This window comes from Leptopilina heterotoma, unplaced genomic scaffold, assembly GCF_015476425.1.
Source record: "Leptopilina heterotoma isolate Lh14 unplaced genomic scaffold, ASM1547642v1 Lhet_296, whole genome shotgun sequence".
In the NCBI taxonomy this organism is placed as follows: Eukaryota; Metazoa; Arthropoda; class Insecta; order Hymenoptera; family Figitidae; genus Leptopilina; species Leptopilina heterotoma.
The window spans coordinates 643,718-657,336 of record NW_025111000.1 but is presented as its reverse complement, the minus strand read 5'-3'; positions in this window follow the sequence as shown (position 1 = coordinate 657,336).

Genomic DNA, 13,619 nt, shown 5'->3' with positions numbered 1-13,619 from the left:
AGAAAAGTATTCCGATTTTTACCAGAGTTTGATAAGTTAAGCTACACTTTCAGCTGTGATGTTCATAGTGTTTTTATGAATTATAATTAAAATACCTTATCTATGTATATGCAGTTTATGCTTAAAGAAGCAATATAATTGTAAAGATGTTAATTAATTTTATGAAATAATTATTTATCATTTATATCAATAAAATTTTTATAACTGAAAACATTTCTTTCAATTCCATTATACACGGACGACAAGACAGAACTTTTTAAAGTCGTATAACTTTTTTGTTTAAACATACTTCTTAACCTTTTATAAGAATAATTTTAATCTAATTTAATAATTAACATAACTTGGTGAAAACTGAAATGTTTATTAAACAAAAATTATTTTAATTATATCAACAGAACACTGAGAAAACGATTTATTTGATTCAAGCATATTTTGTTTAAATCAAACTTAAAATATCTTTGCTATACAGTCAAACATATTTAAGTTTAATTGAAACATTTTTTTGTTTATTTAAAGAAATAATATATTTAATTTAAACATAAGTTATGGTTGATTATGAATTATTTATAATCAACTTTTAAGTTTGAATCAAAGATAAAATTTCTAAACATAGTTTTTGTTTAAATCAAAATAGAAAATATATTTGAATTAAACATAATTATTCAAACAAATAATATTTTTAAATCAAAGCAGTAGATATTTTCTATACACTGTAAAAAAAGAGAGTTAAATTTTAACTCCCCGGGGGGTCTATAAAAGTCGCACCTATTGGGGAGTTAATGCCAGGGGAGTTAAATAAAGAGAGTTAAAATTTCACACCCAAATGCTAACTCCCCAAGGAAAAAATAACGTGCGCGGGTGTTGAATGAAGGGAGTTAGAAATTAGTTAATTTCTAACTCTTTCTCTCTTTTGGAGTTGATTTTTAACTCGAAAAATTTCACTCCCAACTCCCGAGTCTGTTAACTCCCTAAATTTTTTACAGTGTATATTGGGATTAAGCTAATTAACTAATTTCAATTAAACAAAATCACTTAAAATTATTTTTCTATTTGAATTGAGTATAATGTTTTCTTAGCGAATGCTTTTTCTGATTTTATAAAAATTTAAATGCAACTTAAACATAAACCTATAAAATATAAATAGAGTAAAAGAATATATTTAATTAAGATAAGATAAAGCTGCAAAATCATAGTTTCAATCTTTTAAGTACTTCCATTTAAAAACTTAATCATTATAACTAACGTAATTTATTCTAATTGCCTAACAAATAAAAGAAATACATATATATTAAATTAAACGCCAACTTCAGTAACAGTGCTGACAACTAAAAATTTGAAAAAAAATATATATTTTCGAGGTGTACTTTTTTTAAACTTAAACGCGAGGTGTCCTTTTTTTCAATTTAAATCCGAGGTGTCCTTTTTTTCCACTAACCCAGCGATGTTAAGTCTGTACTGGCTCTGTACTGGAGTGGATCTCGTCATTTATTGTCACATTATAAATTTATTTTCAATAAATGTATCATAACTAAGTAATTATTACAATAATTAATTGCATTATTTTAGAAAATAATGATTAATTAGTAAATGAATTTAATATTATTATGTTCAATATTATTATATTGAGAAACAATTATTTAATATATTATATAATAAAAATATAGCTGTTGGATTGACGCGTATAGTAATTCTACAAGTTTTACTTCAACTTGTGACACTTGAGAGTATTTAAGATTTGAGAGTCCCATGCAAGCGTAGCATAATAGTTAGCGTGCGAGATTTCGGTGCGTAAATATTCGGTTAGGCGTAGGGTTCGTACCTCCAAGCGTTAGGATTTTTCAAATGTCTATATAATAAAAAATTGCGTGTGTATAAAAAAATTTTAAAAATGTGTGAAGTGAACTGTCAATAAATTGTCATCAGTATTTATCTTTTGCAATTAATTATTTTTTTTTTATTCTTTATTGATATTTGTTGAAAGTATCATTTGGAACCGACCCGGTTGTCAGTCGGTAGAGTGCCAGGTCCCATCAGGTTGAATTATACACGGAACGGCTTCTCCCGGCAGGTCACCGGGTGGTAGAATGCCAGTACCGAGCCGGTTGCAGGCGGTTCCGAGCCATTTCTGTTATGGGTAATTCACACTTCGATCTAAGAAACTAAGCGGAACGTTTTTTCATGGCGCTTCCTATGATTTACTATATCTATATTCATAAGAGAAAATCACCTTAGAAATTGCCCTTAGAAAATTCTAAACCTTGGGGAAAGGGTTGAAAAACCACCCTTAATTCAGAGACACCGTTTTCAATAAACAACAGTAAAATATGATAAAATTATGTAAATAAGGAACGTTTACACTATAATTTAATAAATTCAGGTAACAGTTATAACAACCGCACAATTTAAATCACGATTACGACCCTTGCAGTTTAAAAAACTACCCCCTCATACATCAACACTTATGCCAAAACCCCAAAAAGTTATAAAACGTCAATATATTGATACATAAAAAAGGAGTAATTAATTCTTTAAAAATAAACAACGTTTACCACTACTGTAGAAATATCGGCCACCCCTAAAAATGTTAAAAAACCACCCCTAAACAACCAAAAACGAAAAAAATTAAAATGTCATGGACTAAGATTCTAAAGTTTTTGTTAAAGAGTTATCCCTACCAATAACAAATAAGCAACTATTGTTACATCTACCATTAACTCAACAACCCTAAATCATGATCAGAAACTACCCCTATATCATCCCTAAAAAATTACCTCCGAAGTTACAAATTAAAAACCAAATTATTTTGCTATTTATGACACTTTAAATAAATGTTTTATATGGTGATAATCAATTTATTGCAATCAATAAAGAAAACACATAAAATATTCAAACCTTGAAGGTACAGTCTTTGGTGGTCCAATTAATAAAGATCAAAGTTTATCAGATAAAACCACTGAAGGTAAGAATTATTGTAGTCCAATCAATAAATATAAGGGTTATCAGGTCCAACCACTGAAGGTAAGATACATTGTTGTTCAATCAATAAAGATCAGAGTTATCAGGTCCAACCACTGAAGGTAAGAAACATTGTTGTCCACTCAATGAAGATCAGTGTTATTAGGTCCAACCACTGAAGATAAGAAACATTGTTGTCCAATCAATGAAGATCAGGGTTATGGGATCCAACAACTGAAGGTAAGAAACATTGTTGACTAATTAAAGAAGATCAGGGTTATCAGGTCCAACCACTAATTGATTGGACAACAATGTTTCTTACCTTCAGTGGTTGGACCTGATAAACCTCATCTTCATTGATTGGTCAACAATGCTTCTTACCTTCAGTGGTTTAACCTAATAACCCTGATCTGCATTGATTGGACAACAATGTTTCTTACCTTCAGTGGTTGGACCTGATAACCCTGATTTTCATTGATTGGACAACAATGTTTCTCACCTCTAGTGGTTGGACCTGATAACCCTGATCTTCATTGATTGGTCAACAATGTTTCTTACCTTCAGTGGTTGGACCTTATAACTCCAATCTTCATTGATTGGTCAACGATGTTTGTTACCTTCAGTGGTTGGTCCTGATAACACTGATCATCATTGAGTGGTCAACAATGTTTGTTACCTTCAGTGGTTGGTCCTGATAACACTGATCATCATTGAGTGGTCAACAATATTTCTTACCTTCAGTGGTTGGACCTGATAACCCTGATCTTCATTGATTGGTCAACAATGTTTCTTACCTTCAGTGGTTGGATCCCATAACCCTGATCTTCATTGATTGGACAACAATGTATCTTACCTTCAGTGGTTGGACCTGATAACCCTTATAATAATTGATTTGATTATTTAAAGTGTCATAAATAGTAAAATAATTTGGTTTTTAATTTATAACTTCGGAGGTAATTTTTTAAGGATGATATAGGGGCAGATTCTGATTATGATTAAGGGTTGTTGAGTTAATGGTACATGTAATAATAGTTGCTTATTTGTTATTGGTAGGGAAAACTCTTTAACAAAAACATTAGAATCTTAGTCCATGACATTTTAATTTTTTTTCGTTTTTGGTTGTTTCGGGGTGGATTTTTAACATTTTTAGGGGTGGCCGATATTTCTACAGTAGTGGCAAACGTTGTTTATTTTTAAAGGATTAATTATTGCTTTGTTATGTATCAATATATTGACGTTTTATACCTTTTTGGGGTTTTGCATAAGTGGTGATGTATGAGGGGGTAGTTTTTTAAACTTGCAAGGGTCGTAATCGTGATTTAAATTATGCGGTTGTTATTACTGTTACCTTAATTTATTAAATTATAATGTAAACATTTCTTATTTAATAATTTTATCATATTTTACTATTTTTTATTGAAAACGGTGTCTCTGAGTTAAGGGTGGTTTTTCAACCCTTTCCCCAAGGTTTAAAACTTTCTAAGGTTGATTTTTGGATTCAGCAGGTCGAAATCTATAAAAACATATACTTCTTTTACAATCCCCTTAGGGGGCAAATTTTGACCATTTTTCAGCATCGTTGTTTTCGGATTTTAATGATTTTCAATATCTACTATTTCACCGCCCGACACGATTTTTCATACACAAAAAAATCAAACATTTTCGGAAACTAGGACCCCAAAAAAAACCCTTGTCTGGCCGTTTTGCTGGATCAAGTCGTTTGTGGCTTCGTTTTCTTTCACCCCTATAGGGGTGAAAACAACCCTTAAATAAAAAGTGCCAAGTTATATTTTAAAAATAGATTCAATTTGCCTAAGACTCGTTACTCGGGGGTTTTTGGGGTCGCTGATCACGAATCCGATGTCATTTTTTCAAAATTCAAAATGGCGGATCCAATATGGCGGCTGTCAAAATAAAAAATTGATCCACCGAAAAAAATGCCTAGGACCCGTTTACCAGGAATTGACTAGGTTTCCTAGTTACGAGAGGAACCGACTATAGAATCCTAGTCAAAGTAATAAAATCCAAGCATAGTTAAAGTGACCAGGAAAATTAGTCGATATAATCAGGAAAAAATAGTTAAATTGACTAGGAGAATAATATTAGATTTACACTGTGTATCATAATTATTTGAAATTGCTAATCAAATTCTTATTATCAAATAAAAGAGAAAAAATAATTAAAAGAAAAAATAAAAAAATTAATTATTGTATTTGAACATATTTATATTTGACTTTGTATTTATATACCTTAGAATTAATTTAAACTTATGAAATAAATATTTGACGCAGGGGGGACGCGAACACCTGAACCTAACGAATACGCACTTTGAAACCCGGAACGATAACCACGATGATGTTTTATACATTTCAAGTACACAATTTTATACACTTGTCAAAAACTATTTATTTTTAATTATTTATGCCATTTAAATGAAAATAAATTTAAATACTCAAATTATTGCAAAGGTAAATTTTCAAACACACTGCGCGATTAAAATAGTAAAAATGTTGTCACCACGTGCGTAAAAATTTCGACGATTTATATTGAAACCTAACCAAAAAAGTCTGAAAGAATTGACAAATATAATTAAATAGTTTACTTTCTAAAACATGGACTATCTGTATTTCCAGAGGTTCCGAGAAACCAGCAATTTTGATGTATGTAAGAACTCCATTTTATGTACAAAAAATAGCCGCGAGTAATGATAAAAAATCGTTTTACGAAATCACGATAAGTGACGCGAAAGACATGGAGGTAAACACTGTCAAAACAGAAGCAGACACGCGTGCGCATTATGGAAATAGGCAAAATTACTAAAATCCTAGTCCACCGTAATGATTAGGAATCCTTATTACTTTTACTAGGTTAAGATTAACTATAGGGTTATAGTTAATAATACCATCGAGATTTTTTTCGGTGTCGGATTCGCTTGAAACTTGTTACTTGGGGGTTTTTGGGGTCGCTAATTACAAACCTGATGTCAGTTTTTTAAAATTCAAAATGGCTGATCCAATATGGCGAACAATTTAAAAAAAAATGATTTAATTTGCCTGAAACTCGTTGCTTGGGGGTTTTTGAGGTCGCTGATTACGAATCTCATGTCAGTTTTTCAAAATTCAAAATGGCGAATCCAAAATGACTGACAACTTTTTTAAGAATAGATTCAATTTCCCTGAAACTCGTTACTCAGGAGTTTTTTGGGCTCGTTGATTACTTATCTTAAGTCAGATTTTAAAAATTCAAAATGGCAAAAAACAAAAAAGAATCACACAATTAAATTTTTCAGTTTCATTCTAGACCTGTAATTTGAATTTTGATCCTACATTTTGAATTTTGAAAATCTTACTTAAGAATCGTAATCAGCGATCCCAAAAACCCCCCGAGTAACAAGTTTCAGGGAAATTGAATCTATTTTTAAAAATGTTGACAGCCATATTGGATCCATCATTTTGAATTTTAAAAAACTAACATTGGATTCGTGATCAGCGACCCCAAAAACCCCCGAGTAACAAGTTTCAAACGAATCCGATCAATTTTTTATTTTGTTAGTTGCCATATTGGATCCGCCATATTGAATTTTGAAAAAATGACATCGTATTCGTGATCAGAGACCCCAAAAACCTCCGAGTAACGAGTTTTAGGCAAATTGAATCTATTTTGAAAATATAACTTGTCACTTTTCATTTAAGGGTTGTTTTCACCCCTAGAAGCCACAAACGACTTGATCCAGCAAAACGGCCAGACACGGGTATTTTTTTCGGTCCTAGTTTCCGAAAATGTTTGATTTTTTTGTGTGTGAAAAGAAAAGTTAAATTTTGTAGGACGGTGTCTTAATAAATTTCCTAAAAGAATTCAATTTTTTAATAAAATTGTACTTAAACATTTAAAAATTATATTCATAAATAATAAAAATTGCACAGGAGTTCAATTATGAACCAATTTTTTGTAAATTTCATCTCAGTAATTCAATTAATTTCATAAATAATAAATTTTTTCATGAATTCAATTATTTTTATGAATAATAAATTTGTTTTAGGAATTCAATTATTTTCATAAATAATAAAGTTCATCCCAGAATTTTAATTATTTTTAGTACCTACAATTTTAATCGAATTCCTAGAAAAAAGAAATTATTTTTAAAAATTATATTAAAATTCGTAAATAGAATTCAATTATTTAAAAATTTGTTGATAAAACTTCTTATGAGAATTCAATTTTAAGAAACATTCAATTATTCAATAAATTATTTACTTTTGTATTTAACTCTTTATAAATAAGATTAGACTTTTGTCTGTACATTGCATAGAAATTGAAAATTCATGTTTAGTTTTTCTGTTTGAGTAGTAAGAATTCCAAAAATGACAATAAAAAAAATTATGTATGTGTGTATGTATGTCTGTCCGCAATATTTTGTCCGGGATAAACACAAAGACTACTTTACCGATTAAAAGGAAACTTTAATATTTAAGCATCTGTAAAGTTTCCTTTTAAATAAAAGTCTAACTTAAAATCCTAGCCATATCCGATTGAAGAATATTAAGCTGAACAAAAGTTATATCTTTTTTCACAAAATTCAAAAAATGCAAATTTTTTTATTTTTTTGTCAAATTAATGTGACACTTTTTGTAGCTACTTTTTAATATAAATGCAACTAATTTTCACTATAAAAATGAAATATAAATAATATATCCGAATTTTTAAGCCAAAATCATATTTTTGATTTTCGACAAAATTTTTAATGAATTTTTTTTTTTTGAATATTGTTTAATTTTTTATGAAGTTGATATTGATATCGGTTGATGTTTTTAAATTTTAAATTACATTCATAACATTTATTTTATTAACAAGTTAAGAGTCATGAATTCAATGTCTATTACAAAGTTTCTAAAATCAATGAACGTGAGTTTGCAAACAATTTCTACATTGATATTTTAAGGTTTTAAGTTTGAAAATTTCATAGTATGTATTGTCATATTTAACGTATAATAGAAAATGAAATAAATAAATCCATGTGATAATTTTCAATAGGCATATGCAAAAATTACCTACTTGAAAAATGAAAATATATTTTACATGAGATTTATTCTTAAAAAAATATAGGCTTTTTAAGTTTATTTAAGGTATATTTATCACTTAAAATCGTGTCGCAATTTCCCATACGGTTTTACATGGGAATCCATATGGTTTCCTTTATGAAAGTGGGCTTTTACATGATTTTGATATGTAGATTCCTATGTGGGAATCGAAAACGTGTTATAGTTTCTTCTAATACACTTAACAGATTGCCTATCAACCGCGAAGGAAAACCGAGAAATAGCCGGGAATTTAATTCGACCAGGAAAAATCGGGAATTTTTTGCCAAACCGTGAATTTTCTTATCTACCCAGGCGCGAGCTGACAGTGAGTTCAGGCTTTACGAAGCTTGATTGAGACTTGGTCAGTATTGGTTGAAGATTGGTGGGACAGCGAAAGCAAGGCTACTTGAGTCCGGAATAGTAACATCGATGTAAACCTGACGCTCAGTCTTTGTTGAAGACTGGCGTTCAATCTTCAATCAATGCTGCGGAAACCGAAAGCAGGACTGAACAAGACTGCTTCCACTGTTCCCAAATTTACACGCTTCTCACGCGTTCATTCAATATAACGTGAATATATTAATTATTATTATTAATAATAAACAGTATTGTTATTAATATATATGTATTTACATATTAAATGACAATAAGTTATTATTATAATAATTATATTATTTTCATATAAATATTATATGACTAACAATAAATGTCATTTAACATAATAATATTGAAAAATAATTTTAGCAAAAAAAAAAACACAATTTGTGATAATTTGTACATTTTTTAACTTCATTTTTGACAGACTTTTAATATTATTTACAAACAAGTTCACAAGTTTTTATTCACAACACTAATTAATTATACAGATTAAATAGTAATTTTATTATTTTATGTAACCGCTTATAATGAAAAAATCCGCTCGCATGTGGGATCGAACTCACGTCCCCCCGCCCCAAACGCATTCCGGAAGTCCTAGACGCAACCACTTAATCCGCACGGCCACTGAGTCTCGATGAGACCTCGGGCTAATGTAATATATTAATGCCAGTGCCGTATACTTTGTTACTTATAAGGGCAAAGTGAAAACTATGACTAAAAATTTTACACATACTAATCCTGAATTATTTTAATTATTAAAAATGAATATTAAATAATTCATAATAAAATTGTAATCATTACAAAATTCAACTTTTAAAACATTTTACAATTAAAAATATTTAATGGATAATTTAATAAACATCGATAAATAATTGATATTTTTTATTATTCAGTAACAAAATTATTAACATTTATTATTAGATATATTAATAATATATTATGTAAATAAATATAATTTGGAATAATAATGAATTATAATGTTAAATATTATAATTATTATTAATTATAATAATATTTATTAATTGAATAATAATTATTAATAATTATAATAATTAATTAATAAATAAATAATAATTAATTAAATTAATATTAAAAGTTAACATAATTAATAAAATTATTAAATATGATGCAGTGTCAGGAATATTTATTGCACATTTTAATTATTATTTATTAATTATCTATAATAATTTTGAAAACATTTATAAAAAAAAATTTTCCATTTAACTTTCTTTAAATATGAATGTTACAATTAATAATATATTTATTTATCAATTGATAACTTAATGTTAATTATTATTATTATTATTTGAAACAATTATTATAATTATAATTATTATAATATTATTTAATTAAGTGAACACGGTAATAAATAAAGATAAACTGAATATTGAGTAAAGATTGATTCAAGCTTGAATCAAGATTAGATGTTCGAGCTTCACTCATAAAGACTGACCGAGTCTTGAATCGAGCATGGGACGAGCATTGGGTCCAATGTTGAACCAATATTGAACTAATATTGATTGACAGTGATGTAAAGACTGCTTCTACTGTGAGTTACCCACACTGAGCGTTCAAGACTCAATCAACCTTTAATCTATCGTCAGCATTGGTCTTTCGCGCCTGGGTAATTGAAAAAAGTTTTATTATATTAATTGGTTTCTAAAAAATTGCTTTTTGCATTAATTTTTATTGATATAATATTTTTATTTGTCAAAATGTAAGCCCTACTTTCAGCCTACAATATAGGTCTTATTTTAGATTTTATTAGTCGTAACGTAGGGTCTACTTGCGATACAATTAGTTCGAAGTAGACTCTACATAACTCCAAAAGCTGATGGAAATTTAGGATTAATTTTTAAACCATTATTTCAAATACTACAAACGCGTAAAGTACTACAAATTGACAAATACTGTTCTGTGAATCTGAATTAGTTAAAAATAGTATTTGATAGAAAAAGTCATTTACTGATTCAAATAGTAAAATTTTACTAACGAAACAGTTAATGGTAACTAATTATTAGTTTCTCCCAGTCAAATTAAATTTCCGGTTGGTGACACCTCTTCAAATATACATATTAGTAGAAACTAAAACTCGTCGAAGACGGGTACGACAGCTAGTAAATGAATAATTTTGAAAAGGTGTAAAATTAAAATAGTTGAAAATAACAAATTTCTATACTTTTAACTTGTAATTTTCCTATATTTTCATAAGGAAATTTTCCTAAACGTTTAAGAGAATTTTTCAAAACATTTGGGAAGTTTTCGATAATTTTTTTTAAAAACTCCCTTCTCTATGTTAGTAAATTTTTCTAAATAATTAATGAAATTTTCTTTCTAAATTTTTTTGGAAAAATTTCAAAAATTATTCTTACAGTCTATTTAATTGAAGAATTTCCGAATAATCGAAATTTCGTAGAATTTAATTGTAAACAAATTGTATTAAAAATTCTCAAAAAAATTTTTAATATTTTGATTTAAAGAAAAATTTTAGTTAAAAATTATAGAAAATAATAATTAAATTAAAATGATAAAAATAATTTTTAAGAAGTTACAGTAACAATATTCTTAATATAAAATAATTATAACACAGCCCCACAAAAAAATAAAAGTGCCATGTGCGGCAGATCACAGTACCCTACCCTTATGTATTTTGGTGCGCTGAACTCGATCTCGGGTCCCAAAATTGTCCATCACGTCAGGATTTTGAGGTTTTTGAAGGTTTTCAACATTTTTTTTTCTCTTTAACCTGGCCTGACATTTTTTGGAGTCTTTACCCCCATTTTTCTTAAAATCCTGACATGATGGACGATTTTAGGACCCAGCATTATTCATTGGACAAAACTACATTAAAAACAACTCTGATATCAAAAATAACGAAAAAATTTTTTTGGGGTTTGTACCCCCACTTTTTCCAAAATCCTTGGTTTTTTTGTCTTTTGCATATGAGTCTTAAAATTCACGTTTCATGCTTTAATTTAAGTCCTTGTTGAAGTCTGTAGCACGTCAGTAAGTAACATTCGCGACTTTGAAAAAGTGATTATTTATATAAAAAAATTATAAATTTATCAAAACGAAATTACAAATTTCGGTAAGCACTGAATATAATTAAACAAAAGTTTCTTAAGCCTAGTCATATGGGCATTATTGCTGCAGCAGTTTAGCAGTGACAGTATCATTTATGAAAACAGACTTTTGGATGTAACTTTTCTAAGAGTTACTTTTGTGATTTTAGTTAATTGAGTTAGGCGGTAGACTAGGGCGAAAGGTTAAACTGTCAAAACAGTTAAAATTCATTATCTTTCGAACGGAAATAGCTAAAGCATTATGCAATTTTAATTACACAGGCCAACAAAATTTGATTCAATTTACTTTCCAAGAATCAGACAATACTTTTCCAAAAGTTTTCGACGTGCTGAATCCGAATCCTGCCTCAAAATAGACCCTGCACGTCAGGTTTTCGAGATATTTTAACCTAAAAGTGCAAAAAACCTGTATTTAATTATATTTGATGTCATGTAACATTAAGAGATAATTTTTTCTCTAAAAGATCAATATTTCATCTAAAAGCGCTACTCTTTTCCTTTAATATGCATTTCGAAAATTTAAAAAATCTTTATTTGTCTCTGAGTAATCGTTCATTAAATTTTTTGAGTTTGGAGAATTCTTAGAAAACAGTAGAAACAGGAAAAACTTCGATAATAAAGAAGAATATAACTAAAAACATCTTAATTTTGAATAGTTCTGAGAATTTTCGATATAAGTGAATACGATTTCGATGTCAGATTAACAAAATTCAAAATGGCTGATACAATATGGCAGTCGATTTTTTAAAAATTGATTGTATGTGCTTAAAATCCATTTTGAATTCTGTCAATCTGACTTCGAATTCGTATTCAGTTACACTACCGTCCACGAGTATCAGGACGATTACATTCGACTCTATGAAAAAACATGCCATCACTTTTTTAATCATATCTCGGAAATTAAAGGAGATTACAAAAAAAACTTAAATACGGTTAGAAAGCTGACTAAATTCTGCGTAAAATAAGCCATCTTTGAAGTAATTTCGTTAATTATTTTTTAAGTTGTAGAGTGAGAAAGAAATAAAAAAAATTATCAAATTTTCTTATTCTTGTCTCTTGATTTCAACTTTTTCAAAAATCTAGAAAACTTTAGATAACATTTTTCTAATAACACAGAAATCTTCGTTAGAATTTCAGCTTTAAAATAAGCCGTCGAAAATTAAAAAAGGTTAATCCGTCTTCGATATATCATTAAAAATGTGAAGCCGTGTTTCGACCGATTAGTGCATTGAAATTCAACTGTGACGACTCGATTCTGGCTTCGCGCGGCAGCGAATGAGAGAGAAAACAGGGACGAATTCATACGGGGAACGATGAACTTTTGAGTTTCTTTATATTACTCGTGAAACATCATTATTTATTATTCTCGAGCATAAATTCGTCCCTATTTTCTCTCTCATTCGCTGCCGCGCGAAGCCAGAATCGAGTCGTCACAGTTGAATTTCAATGCACTAATCGGTCGAAACACGGCTTCACATTTTTAATGATATATCGAAGACGGATTAACCTTTTTTAATTTTCGACGGCTTATTTTAAAGCTGAAATTCTAACGAAGATTTCTGTGTTATTAGAAAAATGTTATCTAAATTTTTCTAGATTTTTGAAAAAGTTGAAGTCAAGAGACAAAAATAAGAAAATTTTATAATTTTTTTATTTCTTTCTCACTCTACAACTTAAAAAATAATTATAGAAAGTGAATTTATTATTCGGCAGTTAAATATTAAAGGAAAAGAAGCTATCAATAATCCGAATCAAATTTATACAAACAAATTAAATAGACGGAAAAAAATTTCTTATAGAAAACACAAACTTTTTCGTAAAATATACAAATAGGTTAAGTTGTGCTTTATGCAGGCGAGTTTTGTGTTTCCAACAAGCTGGTTTGTGTGTACCACAAACCAATCTGTTATAACACCAAGAAATCCACGCATGCGCAAGAAAATTCAAGTGAACGTCTGCTTGTCGTCTGCTGCGTGACTGTTTAAACTGTTGAATCATAAACTGAAGTTTGTGACAAGACTGATTCTGGTTTGTGTATTTCCCAAACTCAGCCGTTTGTGGATACTACAACCGCCGTTCATAGATGGCACAGGAAATCTTGTAATTTTCACAGGAAATTTTTTTC